We start from the raw sequence: 14207 nt of genomic DNA on the forward strand, positions 1-14207 counted from the left end.
CTTTCCTCTTTTTTAAAATTTAAAGTGCCCAATTCTTTTTTCCCCAATTAAGGGGCAATTTAGTGTTGCCAATCCACCTACCCTGCATATCTTTGGGGGTGAGACCCACACAGACACAGGGAGAATGTGCAAATTCCACATGGACAGTGACCCGGGGCTGGTTTCAAACCCGGGTCCTCGGCGCCGTGAAAGGTCCCTTATTTCTGATATGTATATGTGTGCGATGTTACATTTTTATTATTTCTTCCCCTCAGGTTTGGCAGTTAATAAATTTGCTCTTTGATTCAATTAGGGGGGCACGGTAGCACAGCATTGCTGCTTCCCAACGCCAGGGTCCCGGGTTCAATTCCTGGCTTGGCTCTCTGTCTGTGTGGAGTCTGCACGTTCTCCCAGTGTCTGCATGGGTTTCCTCCAGGTACTCCGGTTTCCTCCCACAAGCGCCGAAAGATGTGCTTGTTAGGTGAATTGGACATTCTGAATTCTTCCTCAGTGTTCCCGAACAGGCACCGTAGTGTGGCAACTAGGGGATTTTCACAATAACTTTATTGCAGTGTTAATGTAAGCCTACTTGTGACATTAATGAAAGGTTATTATTAAATCTTGTCCATTGTGAACAATAAAGAGCCAGCTCAAATAGTTAAATACGTTTGAAAAAGAAACTTATACCTTTGTTGTGACCAACCGCGGGGATTAAAAAGAGGGAAGCCAGCTCATCCTTTTCCCACTTGGTCATAACTATATACAAGGCATTAACAAATTCAGTGTAAGCTAGTGTAATTTTAGATTTTACCTTCGCAGGTTTTAGTGTGCTTGCTTAACCTGACCATTTTATCTTAAAGGCCACATTTTATTAGCATATGGGCTATGAAGAAGCCGTGTTGATGTTGCTAACCTTTTACTACCAGCTAACTAATGTAGTACTGTGAATAAATAACTGATAACAGATAATTGTATTAAAAGTATGTTAATTACACTAATTGAAGGTTATATAATTAATCAAATAAATAAGATTCAGATTATATTTCTGTATTTTCTACTAATATTCCTACGTTAAGATTCAAAGTTTGAAACCTAAAGTTCTGTAACAGAAGCTGTGAGAAAGAAATCTACAGTCTTGGCCTATTGATAGATTGTTGATTTATTCATGGTGTTAGGTGCCAATTGAATTCATAGCTAAAGAGTGAAATTATTAAAAATGGCTTGACTGAAAATATAGTCATTGTTTTAGACAATGAATCAACTATTGAATTCTAGTGTCTTGTCTGTGGAAATGTACACATTGTTTCAGTGAATGTTTCATATAATGAATAGACTATAATATTTCAGTGCATTTAGCAATAAGAATGTATCAACTAATTAGTTACAGCAAGGTCTACGGCCAGCGGTGGCACAAGAAACCTATTTTCATGAGGCTGTGCAAGTAGACACTGAACTAACTTTGATGGACACCAGTCAATCTTAAGTAATGGACAATGTTTGATTAATAAATCATCCTCCACGTAATAGACATCTATTTGAACAAATCAGGAGGTCTCAGCTAAGAATTAGAAACCAATGGGAGTAAATGAAGGATTAGACCATCAATAAAGATTCCCTGAAAGTAAGACCTCATGGCCAAGGTCTTTATTCCTGAATTTCTGCCATCCTGAATCATCTATCTGTTTGTGTTTAAAGTGATTTATTTATGCTTTTATGTTTAATGATTTTCTTTGTCATGTATTGCTTGATATTTTGTTTCTAAATTTTTATTCAGTTCTTTTGCATGCATATTAAAGTGAATAATTACCAATAAAGTTGTATTTTCAACACCTCCGATCAACCGGACACTCGAATCTTATTAGAAGGTAAACAAGAGTCCTGAAACCTGTTAAGAACACACTGATCCAGTTCTGGTCTGATTAGTGGCATGCTTGTGGAGTAGATCCTGAAAAAACCAATTGGTAAGCAATGTGTGCAGTTAGCCAGAACCAATTCAATTAACCCATGCAACACTTGGCCTATTTGCCATTTCTAACAACATGGACCAAGGACAACAGATCTTTTAGGTATAAAATGGGACCCATCTTGGGGAGGGGAGTTCATTTCAGCGCAAAGATTGTGGTAGTATTACTGGAACAACAGCAAATTCCTGTCATCTTGGATCCTAGGGCAACATGGTAGCACAGTGGTTAGCACTGAGGCTTCACAGCACCAGGGTCCCAGGTTCGATTCCTGGCTGGGTCACTGTGTGGAGTCTGCATGTTCTCCCCGTGTCTGCGTGGGTTGGCTCCGGGTGCTCCCACTAGTCTCAAAAGATGTGCTGTCAGGTAATTTGGACATTCTGAATTCTCCTTCTGTGTACCCGAGCAGGTGCCGGAATATGGCAACTAGGGGCTTTTCACAGTAACTTCATTGCACTGTTAATGTAAGCCTACTTATGAAAGTGCAGTCTTCTTTGAAGGTAGATGTGAACACCTGTTCTTGTGAAGGGTTGAGGTTGCTTTTCATTTCCTCAGATTGACCATTAATAATAATAATAATCTTTTGTCACAAGTAGGCTTACATTAACACTGCAGAAGTTTCTGTGAAAAGCCCCTAGTCGCCATATTGTGCTTGAGCTGTTTGATGTGGGAGCTGGCAGATCCCATTGCGAGCTGCAGCGACCACATCTGCAGTAAGCATTGGCTGCTCGAAGAGCTCCGGCTCAGAGTTGATGGGCTGGAGTCTGAGCTTCAAACACTGAGGCACATCCGGGAGGGGGAGACTTATCTGGACACTGTGTTTCAGGAGGCAGTCACACCTGTCAGAGTAAGTAGTTTAAATCCTGCCAGTGGCCAGGGACAGCAGGGTGTGACTGCAAGTCAGGCAGGTAAAGGGAACCAGCAGTCAGGAACTCAGGAGCCTCAGCCCTTGACTCTGTCCAACAGGTATGAGGCACTTGCTCCCTGTGCGGATGGCGAACAGGGCTGCAGGAAGGATGAGTCAGCTGACCAAGGCACCATGGTTCAGCAGGCCATTCAAGGGGAGGGAGTAAATAGGCAAGTTGTAGTTGTTGGGGATTCTATTATCAGGGGGATAGATAGTATCCTTTGTGAGCAGGATAAAGAGTCCCGCATGGTATGTTGCCTGCCCGGTGCTAGGGTGCGGGACATCTCTGACCGGCTTGAAAGGATACTGGAGAGGGAGGGGGAGGATCCAGTTGTTGTGGTCCATGTCGGTACCAACAACATAGGCAAGTCTAGGAAAGAGGACCTGTTTAGAGATTATAAAGAGCTAGGATTCAAATTAAAAAACAGGTCCTCAAGGGTCATAATCTCCGGATTACTGCCTGAGCCACGTGCAAATTGGCATAGGGAGGCAAGAATCAGGGAAGTTAACACGTGGCTGAAAGAGTGGTGTGGGAAAGAGGGGTTCCTTTTCATGGGACACTGGCATTAGTTTTGGGACGGGGGGACCTATACCGTTGGGATGGTCTCCACCTTAACCGAGCTGGGACCAGTGTTCTGGCGAAAAGAATAAATAGGGTGGTCAATAGGACTTTAAACTAAAGATTGGGGGGGGAAGGGAAAGTCAAGGAACCAAGAGGTGAAGTAATCAGTGGGAAGCGTAGCTGCTTAGGAATACAAAAAAGCACAAAAAGACAAAACTCAGGAGAGGTTACGATAGTCCCCATCCCACAAAATATGACACAGTGTATGGAAAGGCTCAGTAAACCAAGGTCCACCACACTAAGAAAACAAAAAGGGACGGTCAATAGAGAATTAAAGGTGCTATATTTAAATGCGCGCAGTGTACGGAACAAGGTAGATGAGCTTGTGGCCCAGATTGTGACTGGCAGGTATGATGTGGTAGGCATCACAGAGACATGGTTGCAGGGGGTTCAGGACTGGCATTTAAACATCCAGGGATTCACAACCTATCGAAAAGACAAGGAGGTGGGCAGAGGGGGCGGGGTTGCCTTGTTAATTAGGAGTGAAATTAAATCAATAGCACTAAATGACATAGGGTCAGATGATGTGGAGTCTGTGTGGGTAGAGCTGAGGAACCACAAAGGCAAAAAAACCATAATGGGAGTTATGTACAGGCCTCCTAACAGTGGTCAGGACCGGGGGCACAAAATGCACCACGAAATAGAAAGTGCATGTCAGAAAGGCAAGGTCACAGTGATCATGGGGGACTTCAATATGCAGGTGGACTGGGTAAATAATTCTGCCAGTGGACCCAAGGAAAGGGAATTCATTGAATGTTTACAGGAGGGCTTTTTGGAACAGCTTGTGATGGAGCCCACGAGGGAACAGGCCATTCTGGACTTAGTGTTATGTAATGAGCCAGACTTGATTAAAGATCTTAAAGTAAGGGAGCACTTAGGAGGCAGTGATCATAATATGGTAGAATTCAATCTCCAATTTGAAAGAAAGAAGGTAGAATCAGATGTAAAGGTGTTACAGTTAAATAAAGGTAACTACAGGGGCATGAGGGAGGAACTGACGAAAATCGACTGGGAGCAGAGCCTAGTGGGAAAGACAGTAGAACAGCAATGGCAGGAGTTTCTGGGAGTAATTGAGGACACAGTACAGAGGGTCATCCCAAAGAAAAGAAAGGTTATCAGAGGGGGGATTAGGCAGCCATGGCTGACAAAGGAAGTTAGGGAATGCATCAAAGCAAAAGAGAAAGCCTATAATGTGGCAAAGAGTAGTGGGAAGTCAGAAGATTGGGAAGGCTACAAAAACAAACAGAGGATAACAAAGAGAGAAATAAGGAAAGAGAGGATCAAATATGAAGGTAGGCTAGCCAGTAACATTAGGAATGATAGTAAAAGTTTCTTTAAATACATTAAAAACAAACGGGAGGCAAAAGTTGACATTGGGCCGCTCCAAAATGACGCTGGTAATTTTGTGATGGGAGACAAGGAAATAGCTGAGGAACTAAATAAGTACTTTGCGTCGGTCTTCACAGTAGAAGACATGAGTAATATCCCAACAATTCCGGAGAATCAGGGGGCAGAGTTGAATATGGTAGCCATCACAAAGGGGAAAGTGCTGGAGAAACTAAGAGGTCTAAAAATTGATAAATCTCCGGGCCCAGGTGGACTACATCCTAGAGTTCTAAAGGAGATAGCTGAAGAAATAGTGGAGGCGTTAGTTATGATCTTTCAAAAGTCACTGGAGTCAGGGAAAGTCCCAGAGGATTGGAAAATCGCTGTTGTAACCCCCCTGTTCAAGAAGGGAACAAGGAAAAAGATGGAAAATTATAGGCCAATTTTAGCCTAACCTCGGTTGTTGGCAAGATTCTAGAATCCATTGTTAAGGATGAGATTTCTAAATTCTTGGAAGTGCAGGGTCGGATTAGGACAAGTCAGCATGGATTTAGTAAGGGGAGGTCGTGCCTGACAAACCTGTTAGAGTTCTTTGAAGAGATAACAAATAGGTTAGACCAAGGAGAGCCAATGGATGTTATCTATCTTAACTTCCAAAAGGCCTTTGATAAGGTGTCTCACGGGAGACTGCTGAGTAAAATAAGGGCCCATGGTATTCGAGGCAAGGTACTAACATGGATTGACGATTGACTGTCAGGCAGAAGGCAGAGAGTTGGGATAAAAGGTTCTTTTTCGGAATGGCAACCGGTGACGAGTGGTGTCCCGCAGGGTTCAGTGTTGGGGCCACAGCTGTTCTCTTTATATATTAACGATCTAGATGACGGGACTGGAGGCATTCTGGCTAAGTTTGCCGATGATACAAAGATAGGTGGAGGGGCAGGTAGTATGGAGGAGGTGGGGAGGCTGCAGAAAGATTTAGACAGTTTAGGAGAGTGGTCCAAGAAATGGCTGATGAAATTCAACGTGGGCAAGTGCGAGGTCTTGCACTTTGGAAAAAAAGAATAGAGGCATGGACTATTTTCTAAACGGTGACAAAATTCATAATGCTGAAGTGCAAAGGGACTTGGGAGTCCTAGTCCAGGATTCTCTAAAGGTAAACTTGCAGGTTGAGTCCGTAATTAAGAAAGCAAATGCAATGTTGTCATTCATCTCAAGAGGCTTGGAATATAAAAGCAGGGATGTACTTCTGAAGCTTTATAAAGCATTAGTTAGGCCCCATTTAGAATACTGTGAGCAATTTTGGGCCCCACACCTCAGGAAGGACATACTGGCACTGGAGCGGGTCCAGCGGAGATTCACACGGATGATCCCAGGAATGGAAGACCTAACATACAATGAACGTCTGAGGATCCTGGGATTATATTCATTGGAGTTTAGGAGGTTGAGGGGAGATCTAATAGAAACTTACAAGATAATGAATGGCTTAGATAGGGTGGATGTAGGGAAGTTGTTTCCATTAGCAGGGGAGACTAGGACCCGGGGGCACAGCCTGAGAATAAAAGGGAGTCACTTTAGAACAGAGATGAGGAGAAATTTCTTCAGCCAGAGAGTGGTGGGTCTGTGGAATTCATTACCACAGAGGGAGGTGGAGGCCGGGACGTTGAGTGTCTTTAAGACAGAAGTTGATAAATTCTTGATTTCGCGAGGAATTAAGGGCTATGGAGAGAGAGCGGGTAAATGGAGTTGAAATCAGCCATGATTGAATGGTGGAGAGGACTCGATGGGCCGAATGGCCTTACTTCCGCTCCTATGTCTTATGGTCTTATGGTCTTATATTCTGGTGCCTGTTCAGGTATGCAGAATGGGAATCCAGAATGTCCAATTCACCTAACAAGCACGTCTTTCGGGACTTGTGGGAGGAAACCGGAGCACCCGGAAGAATCCACGCAGACACAGGGAGAAGGTGCAGACTCCACACAGACAGTGATCCAAGCTGTGAATCGAACCTGGGACCCTGGAGATGTGGAGCAACAGTGCTAACCACTATTCTACTGTGCCCCCATATGAAGGTGTGAAATTTGTGGGGTTTTGTTGATAAGTATACTTTACCTTTGTTTTCTCTTACTTGTTAGTTGCTAAGTATTAGTTCATTGAATAAGTTGATTGATTAGTCTTTGGTCGTTTCATTTTGCTTGTGTTGAATAAACTTTGGTATTATTTGCTAATTCAGTGTCTTTGCCTGATGTTTATATCTCTGTCAAACTAAATCAGTTTAAAAAGGTCATTTGGAATCCAGTAATTAGGCTGCATGCAGCTAAATTAAAGCCAGTCTAAATTTCTAAAAATACCCATTTTAACTGTACACAGTCCATCGGAACGGGCCTACTTGCTGACAGAATAAAACAAAGTTATTAACAACCGAGCTACCAAGGTAGTTTTGAAATCAATGATGTCTAAAATTAAAGATGCAAAAAGCTTCTTTGGAGGAGTAAAGTTTCCAAAGCTGTTAATTGTACTTATTCTAAAATACAAAAGGTATAATAATGGCAGGCATATCTACTCTATGGCAGGTACAAACATGTAAACTGAATTCAGCCCTTGCACAGATCCATTATTTGTTGCCTTTTTTCCCCAAGAGATGGGCAGATTTACTAGACCAATTAATTTCTGGCCCAAGAATCATTGTTTGCAACAAATTACTATGCATAACTGTGGTCATATTTGCTGCATAGCTTCAACTGAGGAATTGAATTAAAGAAAAGAGCATTAGACTGGGATGACCAGTTAGAATAGTGCATTATGGACATTAATTCGGGTTGAAGGGAGTGAACAGAGAGATTGGGTAAAGCATGGCGAGAGGGGGATGGGTAGCTATTAGGACCAGTTCTTTGCACAAAGGATACTGCAAAGGATGCTGGGAGAAAGAGTCCCAGGATCAGTGGTTGTGGAGGTCAGGTTACATGGCCAGGTCGAGGAATGTGGGAAAAGGGCCTATAAGAATCTTGAACTTGTCACCATTACCTTATTTGGTCGTGTGTGAAACTTGATTCTATGTTCATGTGTATAAGATGTTATGTGCTCTGTTTTCAATCACTTCCTCTGGGGATCTTAGGAACAGTATTGGTCCTGCTGTTATCAGAGTGAGTCTGGTTTGCAAGCTATTTGAAATAAGATAAAACAATATCTACAAATCCGGACTCAGCCTTTTGATTTAAACCAGACTGGACAGAAAGAACTCAATTTCATCATTTGGTGGCAGTGGTGGGATTTCTCGGACGAATTCCCGACGATCCGCAAAATCAGAATTAAACCAGTCTTGGATGGAGAGAGGGGAAATGGGCCCACGGTGTGAGTAGATTATAAAGGACCACGTCGGTTTTCCCCTGCCTCATGGTCCAAAGTGGGTTTGGTCACTCGCCTATGGTCGGGTAAGATCGTTCGACGAAATCAAAGGTCAGTCTGGCGGATTAGAAAACTTAATTTCAGTCGAAGTAGGTACGGTTGAGGTAACGGGGATTGAGGGAATATCGAACGATAATTCAATTCCGTGCATGTGGGTTGAAAATTAAAATTGGTTGTATTGAATTACACTTTAATTCGGTTAAGTGCTTTAACGGGTTGAGGGAATGTCACAGACAATTCAGTTAAGGCCACTGAGGGAATGTTCTGGAGATAATTCAATGCCGTACAATTAGAATTGATTAAAGATGAATTTTGTTAGGGGGAGATATGTCTTGTGAGAGAAAAAGTTGGGAGATGAATGGCCACTAGGGGGAACCAAAGTGTTGGAAATGATTAGGAAATTTCAGGATTGTAATGATTTGAATTCCTTTCGGTTGAGTGGAGATCTCGGTGGATGAATGATTGTGTGTGTTTAATAAGAAGTTGTGAACTTGGGAGCAACGAGGACTTCCGGGTGAGGCGATGACCAGCTGAGTCGCACGTTTCGGCAGCTCCCGGTGGAACGGACTTTTGGGCTCTTAATAAGAGTCCCAACGGCAATTTTAACGGCTAAAAGTACTGTGCGGTGAACCAGAAGGGAATCCCCCCTGGATACGGATGAAAAAAGGAGAGGAAGGTGGCCGGATTGCGGTGGATCCTTTAGAGCAGCGGCAAGGAAGGCAAGCAAAAACCAAGATGGCGTCGGAAGGTGGCAGTTTAATATGGGGCCCTGAACAACACGAGTTTTTGAAACACTGCGTGGAAGAACTCAAAAAGGAAATGAAGAAGGAGCTGTTGGCCCCGATATTACAGGCGATCGAAGGGCTAAAGGAGGAGCAAAAGACCCAGGAGCGGGAGCTTCGGGTCGTGAAGACAAAGGCTGCGGAGAATGAGGACGACATACAGGGCCTGGTGGTGAAGACGGAGATGCACGAGGCACACCATAAACGATGTGTGGAAAGGCTGGAATGAGCGGGTTATTAAAAAAAGAACGTTTGAAACAAAGTGGTGGGCCGAGTATGGGGGGGGCGAAGAAGGGGGGAAAGAGGAGTTTTATGTTATTAATCCTGCGATGTGGTAACTTTTCTCTCTTCCACAGGAGGTGGTGGGGGGAGGAAAGGAGGTGGAAGAGATGGGGCGTTGGCCATTGGGGGCGGGGCCAAGGGGGAAGCGCAGGCTCGGTTCCCGCGCTATGATAATCATGGCGGGAATAGGGAAGCAGGAAGGAGGGGGCGTCGCACGGTGCGAGCCGAGGTCACGGGGGGAAGCCGAGGTCGGCCAGAGTTTGCTGACTTCTGGCAGCAACATGGGGGGTGTAACTACGCTAGTGGGGGATCTAGCGGGGGGGGTGGGAGGGGGGAATTATTGGGCTGCTGCTGGGGAGAGGGGGGAGCTGGTATGGGGTGGGATGGGCGGGGGGGCACCGCCTTGGGGGGACACAGCTGCGTGGGAACCGGGTGAGGAGCTGGAAAAAGGGGATGGCTAATCGACAAGGGGGGGGGGGGGTGGGGTAAAAAGCCCCCCAACCCGGCTGATCACGTGGAACGTGAGAGGGCTGAACGGGCCGATAAAGAGGGCACGGGTACTCGCACACCTTAAGAAACTTAAGGCAGACGTGGTTATGTTACAGGAAACGCACTTGAAACTGATAGACCAGGTGAGACTACGCAAAGGTTGGGTGGGGCAGGTGTTCCATTCGGGGCTAGATGCGAAAAACAGGGGGGTGGCTATATTAGTGGGGAAGCGGGTAATGTTTGAGGCAAAGACTATAGTGGCAGATAGCGGGGGCAGATACGTGATGGTGAGTGGCAAACTACAGGGGGAGACGGTGGTTTTGGTAAACGTATATGCCCCGAACTGGGATGATGCCAATTTTATGAGGCGTATGCTCGGACGCATCCCGGACCTAGAGGTGGGAAAGTTGGTAATGGGGGGAGATTTCAATACGGTGTTGGAACCAGGGCTGGACAGGTCGAGGTCCAGGACTGGAAGGAGGCCGGCAGCAGCCAAGGTGCTCAAAGATTTTATGGAGCAGATGGGAGGAGTAGACCCGTGGAGATTTAGCAGACCTAGGAGTAAGGAGTTTTCGTTTTTCTCCTATGTCCACAAAGTCTATTCGCGAATAGACTTTTTTTGTTTTGGGAAGGACGTTGATCCCGAAGGTGAGGGGAACGGAGTATACGGCTATAGCCATTTCGGATCATGCTCCACATTGGGTGGACTTGGAGATAGGGGAGGAAACAGAAGGGCGCCCACCCTGGAGAATGGACATGGGACTAATGGCAGATGAGGGGGTGTGTCTAAGGGTGAGGGGATGCATTGAAAAGTACTTGGAACTCAATGACAATGGGGAGGTCCAGGTGGGAGTGGTCTGGGAGGCGCTGAAGGCAGTGGTTAGAGGGGAGCTGATATCAATAAGGGCACATAAAGGAAAGCAGGAGAGTAGGGAACGGGAGCGGTTGCTGCAAGAACTTCTGAGGGTGGACAGGCAATATGCGGAGGCATCGGAGGAGGGACTGTACAGGGAAAGGCAAAGGCTACACGTAGAATTTGACTTGCTGACAACGGGTACTGCAGAGGCACAGTGGAGGAAGGCACAGGGTGTACAGTACGAATATGGGGAGAAGGCGAGCAGGTTGCTGGCCCACCAATTGAGGAAAAGGGGAGCAGCGAGGGAAATAGGGGGAGTGAGGGATGAGGAAGGAGAGATGGAGCGGGGAGCGGAGAGAGTGAATGGAGTGTTCAAGGCATTTTATAAAAAATTATACGAAGCTCAACCCCCGGATGGGAGGGAGAGAATGATGGGCTTTCTGGACCGGCTGGAATTTCCCAAGGTGGAGGAGCAGGAAAGGGTGGGACTGGGAGCACAGATTGAAATAGAGGAAGTAGTGAAAGGAATTAGGAGCATGCAGGCGGGGAAGGCTCCGGGACCGGATGGATTCCCAGTTGAATTTTACAGGAAATATGTGGACTTGCTCGCCCCGCTACTGATGAGGACCTTTAATGAGGCAAAGGAAAGGGGACAGCTGCCCCCGACTATGTCTGAGGCAACGATATTGCTTCTCCCAAAGAAGGAAAAGGACCCGCTGCAATGCAAATTCCCTCCTAAATGTAGACGCTAAGATTCTGGCCAAGGTAATGGCAATGAGGATAGAGGATTGTGTCCCGAGGGTGGTCCATGAGGACCAAACTGGGTTTGTGAAGGGGAGACAGCTGAATACGAATATACGGAGGCTGCTAGGGGTAATGATGATGCCCCCACCAGAGGGGGAAGCGGAGATAGTGGTGGCGATGGATGCCGAGAAAGCATTTGATAGAGTGGAGTGGGATTATATGTGGGAGGTGCTGAGGAGATTTGGTTTTGGAGATGAGTATGTTGGATGGGTGCCGCTGTTGTATAGGGCCCCAGTGGCGAGTGTGGTCACGAATGGACGGGGATCTGCATACTTTTGGCTCCATAAAGGGACAAGGCAGGGATGCCCTCTGTCCCCATTACTGTTTGCACTGGCGATTGAGCCCCTGGCAATAGCATTGAGGGGTTCCAAGAAGTGGAGGGGAGTACTTAGAGGAGGAGAAGAACACCGGGTATCTCTGTATGCGGATGATTTGTTGTTATATGTAGCGGACCCGGCGGAGGGGATGCCAGAGATAATGCGGACACTTCGGGAGTTTGGAGAATTTTCAGGATATAAACTGAACATGGGGAAAAGTGAGTTGTTTGTGGTGCATCCAGGGGAGCAGAGCAGAGAAATAGAGGACTTTCCGCTGAGGAAGGTAACAAGGGACTTTCGTTACTTGGGGATCCAGATAGCCAAGAATTGGGGTACATTGCATAGGTTAAATTTAACGCGATTGGTGGAACAAATGGAGGAGGACTTCAAGAGATGGGACATGGTATCCCTGTCACTGGCAGGGAGGGTGCAGGCGGTTAAAATGGTAGTCCTCCTGAGATTCCTCTTTGTGTTTCAGTGCCTCCCGGTGGTGATCACGAAGGCTTTTTTCAAAAGTATCGAAAAGAGTATCATGAGTTTTGTGTGGGCCGGGAAGACCCCGAGAGTAAGGAAGGGATTCTTACAGCGTAGTAGGGATAGGGGGGGGCTGGCACTACCGAGCCTAAGTGAGTACTACTGGGCCGCCAATATCTCAATGGTGAGTAAGTGGATGGGGGAAGAGGAGGGAGCGGTGTGGAAGAGATTGGAGAGGGCGTCCTGTAGGGGGACTAGCCTACAAGCTATGGTGACAGCCCCATTGCCGTTCTCACCGAAGAAATACACCACAAGCCCGGTGGTGGTGGCGACTTTGAAAATTTGGGGACAGTGGAGACGGCATAGGGGAAAGACGGGAGCCTTGGTGGGGTCCCCGATAAGAAACAACCATAGTTTGCCCCGGGGAGAATGGATGGGGGATTTGGAATATGGCAAAGAGCAGGAGTAACGCAACTGAAAGATCTGTTTGTGGATGGGAAGTTCGCAAGTCTGGGAGCGCTGACCGAGAAATATGGGTTGCCCCAAGGGAATGCATTCAGGTATATGCAACTGAGGGCTTTTGCGAGGCAGCAGGTGAGGGAATTCCCGCAGCTCCCGACGCATGAGGTGCAGGACAGAGTAATCTCAAAGACATGGGTGGGGGACGGTAAGGTGTCAGATATATATAGGGAAATGAGGGACGAGGGGGAGATTATGGTAGATGAGCTGAAAGGGAAATGGGAAGAAGAGCTGGGGGAGGAGATTGAGGAGGGGCTGTGGGCGGATGCCCTAAGTAGGGTAAACTCATCGTCCTCGTGTGCCAGGCTAAGCCTGATTCAATTTAAGGTGTTACACAGTGCGCATATGACTGGAGCACGGCTCAGTAAATTTTTTGGGGTAGAGGATAGGTGTGCGAGATGCTCGAGAAGCCCAGCGAATCACACCCACATGTTCTGGTCATGTCCGGCACTACAGGGGTTCTGGGTGGGGGTGACAAAGGTGCTTTCGAAAGTAGTGGGGGTCCAGGTCGAACCAAGCTGGGGGTTGGCTATATTTGGGGTTGCACAAGAGCCGGGAGTGCAGGAGGCGAGAGAGGCCGATGTTTTGGCCTTTGCGTCCCTAGTAGCCCGGCGCAGGATACTGTTGATGTGGAAGGAAGCCAAGCCCCCGGGGGTGGAGACCTGGATAAATGACATGGCAGGGTTTATAAAGCTGGAACGGATTAAGTTCGTCCTAAGGGGATCGGCTCAAGGGTTCACCAGGCGGTGGCAACCGTTCGTCGAATACCTCACAGAAAGATAGAGGGAATGGAAAAGAAGAAGGCAGCAGCAGCAGCCCAGGGGGAGGGGAGGAACCAGAAGGACTCTCAGGGTTGTTAATATATGTGTATAATATGTATAGGTCGTTGCTATAAATAATTGTATATTGGATTGTTAAATCATATTTTTGGAGAGTGTTTATCTGAGACAAGGCAGTTGCCATTTAGTTTTAGTTTTTGTTATATATTATTTATTCTTGGTTTATAAAACAGGTCATTGTTATTTATACTGTTATATTATTGTGTAAAGGATACACAATGTACTGTGATGGTTGACCAAAAATTTTGAACTTCCTCTAGTATACCTGGTTTTTAAAATGTTGTGTTTTGCAAAACGAAGTTGCACATCAATTAGGAGGTATACACGGCAGTTAAAGTGAGATTTAAAACGGGGTAAGTATTTGAAAGTTCTTTAGAAAATCAGTAATAATGATTAACATTGTGGAAGTTATTTAGAACACAATTTTAAGGAAGTAAACAAAAAGAAAAATCTAAATGTATAAATTGGGATTTGTAAATGACTAGTTGAACTCGGCATAGTCTTGGTTATTTAAAAAGGGCAAGAGAACAAAGGAATTTAAAATTGAAATGCGAAGACCAGGCATTCGGTGTGGGCGGGGTGCATGGGCTCCTTTTTAGAGGCAGCCATGATGTACCTATATTTAAAAAAAATTTTGTTCTGTGCTCC

The 14207-nt window shown here is 46.0% G+C and overlaps 1 protein-coding gene across 9 annotated transcripts in view; it reads right to left on the minus strand.

Moving 5' to 3' along the window:
- Window positions 1-14207, minus strand: part of tom1l2b (target of myb1 like 2 membrane trafficking protein b) — a 143774-nt gene that overhangs the window by 119290 nt on the left and 10277 nt on the right. Inside the window, exon 1 of one of the 9 annotated variants that reach the window (XM_072481069.1) lies at window positions 1787-1917. The exons of 7 other annotated variants lie outside the window; for them this stretch is intronic. The gene's annotated coding sequence lies outside the window, so the exon portion shown is untranslated. Of the gene's footprint in view, window positions 1-1786; window positions 1918-14207 lie in introns of those variants that run through there. One more of the 9 variants, XM_072481066.1, reaches the window with a different exon arrangement.

Source organism: Scyliorhinus torazame, chromosome 17, assembly GCF_047496885.1.
Source record: "Scyliorhinus torazame isolate Kashiwa2021f chromosome 17, sScyTor2.1, whole genome shotgun sequence".
NCBI lineage: Eukaryota > Metazoa > Chordata > Chondrichthyes > Carcharhiniformes > Scyliorhinidae > Scyliorhinus > Scyliorhinus torazame.